The sequence below is a fragment of the Galeopterus variegatus genome, unplaced genomic scaffold, assembly GCF_000696425.1.
Source record: "Galeopterus variegatus unplaced genomic scaffold, G_variegatus-3.0.2 Scaffold791, whole genome shotgun sequence".
Classification (NCBI taxonomy): Eukaryota; Metazoa; Chordata; class Mammalia; order Dermoptera; family Cynocephalidae; genus Galeopterus; species Galeopterus variegatus.
Window position 1 is genome coordinate 342,402 of NW_007726902.1, and position 3,207 is coordinate 345,608.

Genomic DNA, 3,207 nt, shown 5'->3' on the forward strand with positions numbered 1-3,207 from the left:
AAAATAGCAATCAACCTACTGTTCTCTACACAGCTAAACCATCATTCCAGAGGGCATAGTAAAGTAATTTTTAGACTATTGAAGACTGAGAGAGATTACTTCCTATCAATCTTTGCTATACAGATACATCAGACTGGTTCATTTGACATTCATTCCAGCTGCTTTCATATACCACAGAGGCTGGAACACTGAATAAATTTACATATCCCAGATCCCTTTGCAGTTAGTGATTTGCTTGTGACCCAGGTTCTGGCGAGGGGACACTCACAGAGACGTGGAAGGCAAAAGTGAGCTATGTGTAGTAGCTGCGTGAAGGTCAAAGAGGTCTTCTAGAGGACACTGAGCTGGAGGCGTTTGGTTCATTCATAGCAACTGCAGCAGAGATTCTACTAACCTAAATGTTGAACGATGGCCAGTTACAGCAATGGGTTTTCTTCTAGCATGGTCCCATAGAATAATTGGACATTTCTCTTGGCTGTACTGCTTCTGCTTGAAAAACATCCAAACCTCATTCCCTAGTGTTCTTGAAAACCTTGTAATCTCTCCTAAATTGCTTTTAGATTTAAACTAGCTAGAATGGTTCCTTTTTCTACAGCAAAAAACACTGATTAATAAAGAAGTTGTTCCAGAAATGGTGGCAGGCTACAGACTTTCAAGGAAACAGGAATCTGGAATTATTTCATAGGGTTTGAAGGATCAGGTTAGCATTCCCAGATGAGGCACAGATGTTCTATAGCACACAGGGATTAGGAAATCACCATTTTACATTCCCACCAACTGTATGAACTTATGGGGGTTAAGTGATAAAGGGAATTTTGGCTTGCATCGCACCCATAGTGGGTCTATGAATATATTCTGTAATTAGTTCCTCAGGTCCTAAGTGTAGAGTTGGAATTAACAACTGGCAGAATCCCCACATGAGAACAGCTATAGGAGGGTCAAATGGAAGCCCCTGGAGCTCCTCTTCCCAGTGAAAATAGTAAACCAGAAGCAACATCACATCCCTGAAGAAATCACAGACGCTGGTGCCAACATTAAGTATGTGAAGGGTGCAGAGGTGGCGATCCCTCTTACAGCCCATTCAACTCACCTGTTTTGGCCTCTACCTAAACCAAATGGGTCTTAGATCACCTGCATAGGACTGGGAATCAGAAAAGCATCCAGTTTCTCAGCAGAAGTGCTGGAAAGTAGAAGACAAAGAAGCAATGCTGGTAGGCAGAATAATGGCCTCCAAACACGTTCACATCTCAGTGCTTAGAACCTGTAAATATGTTCATGCAAAGGAGAATTAAGCTTGCAGATGAATTTAAGGCTCCTAATCAGCTATACTCAAAGTAGAGCAGGCTGGATTACTCAGGTGGGCCCAATAGAATCACAAAAGTACTGAAAAGTGGGGGGGGAGGGGCAAAAGAAGAGAGTCAGGGAAATAGGACTATGGACGAAGCTCAGAAAGATGTGATGTTGCCGGCCTTGAAGCTGGAGGAAGGGGGCTAAGAGCCAACGAATACGGGCAGCCTCTAGAAGCTGGAAAAAGCAAGGACATGTGTCCTACCTAGAGTCAACAGAAGGGAATGCAGCCTTACTGATGCCTTAAATTCTAACTCCGGGAGACCCAAGTCAGACTTCAGATCTACCTACAGATCAAAAGATAACAAATGTGTGTTATTTGAGCCACTAAGACTGGTAATTTGTTATGGCAGCAATATAAAACTAATACAAATGCCTCCAAAGTTCTAAGAGGAAATGTTTTTTCAACCTATTATCCTATATTCAGACATACTCCTATTTAAGTATGAGTTTTTTGTTTTGTTTTGCTTTGTTTTTCTTTTTTTTTTTCTTTAAAAAAGATGACCAGTAAGGGGATCTTAACCCTTGACTTGGTGTTGTCAGCACCACGCTCAGCCAGTGAGTGAACCGGCCATCCCTATATGGGATCCGAACCTGGGGCCTTGGTGTTATCAGCACCGCACTCTCCCGAGTGAGCCACGGGCCGGCCCTTTGCTTTGTTTTTCTTAAGAGGAGTGGTAAGGGGCTCTTAACTCTTGACTTGGTGTTGTCAGCACCACACTCACCTGTTGAGCTACCCAGCCATCCCTGTATGGGATCTGAACCCGTGGCCTTGGTGTTATCAGCACCGCACTCTCCTGAGTGAGCCATGGGCCAGCCCTAAGTATGAGTTTAAATTAAAGACACTTTCAGACACAAAAGCTTTCAAAAGAAATGAGCTCCTATGCACCTTTTCTTGGAACATTGCTGGAAGATGTGGTCTTCCAAAATAAGGGAGTAAATCAAAAAGAAGACAGCAGTCTAGGTGTAGGGAAAGTAAATATGAATGGTCAGAGTCCCTCAAGCGAATGGTCAGAGTCCCTCAAAGGTTTGGAGTCTTGCCAAGCATTTGATGTAAATATGCACGTGTGCCCAGGTGTTTCTTGGTTATTGTCTAATATAATTGCGTATGTGTGCCCAGGTGTCCTGGGTATCGGACTTAAGTATAAAGGATGAGCAGCTGTGATCCACAGTCCCCTCAGGATGCCCTGGGAGGCTACTAGGGCTGCTGCTGCTAGCTACCTGAGCTTGCATCTGGATAAAGCCTAGTAATTTTTTACCAACGGCTTGCAGGATCTTTTCCTATTACCTAGCTTGTGGACCTGCAGGTGAGGGGTTTGTGACCCCACCTGTACAACGGGTTTGTAGGGTCTGTGAGCCCTAGTCCTAGCAATACGCTAAGAAACTGGATCTAATGCTGGAGAGAGTAGAAAGGATGTCCTGGGAAAACAGGGGTTGTGCAATATAGACAGCAAGCAGCTGAGACAGTTCAGGAGGTCCAGGGCGGGCTGGGGTCTGGCAGGCACAATGTCTGTGACCGAGTCACAATTTTTATTTTGAAAAATTGGGGAAGAATTAGTGATAGTGATGTAGAAAACTAAGCAGAGCAACAAAGAAGCAAGTTTTAACTCCAGAAAAACAAGGTTGTTTCTAAAAGGAAATATAATCGTCTGTTGGGAAAATATGGGAAAATGGTCAGGGCCGCTCAGATGTTCAGAATCTTGCTGGGCCAGCCCGTGGCTCACTCGGGAGAGTGTGGTGCTGATAACACCAAGGCCACGGGTTCGGATCCCATATAGGGATGGCCGGTTAGCTCAGTGGGACAGCGTGGTGCTGACAACACCAAGTCAAGGGTTAAGATCCCCTTACCGGTCATCTTTA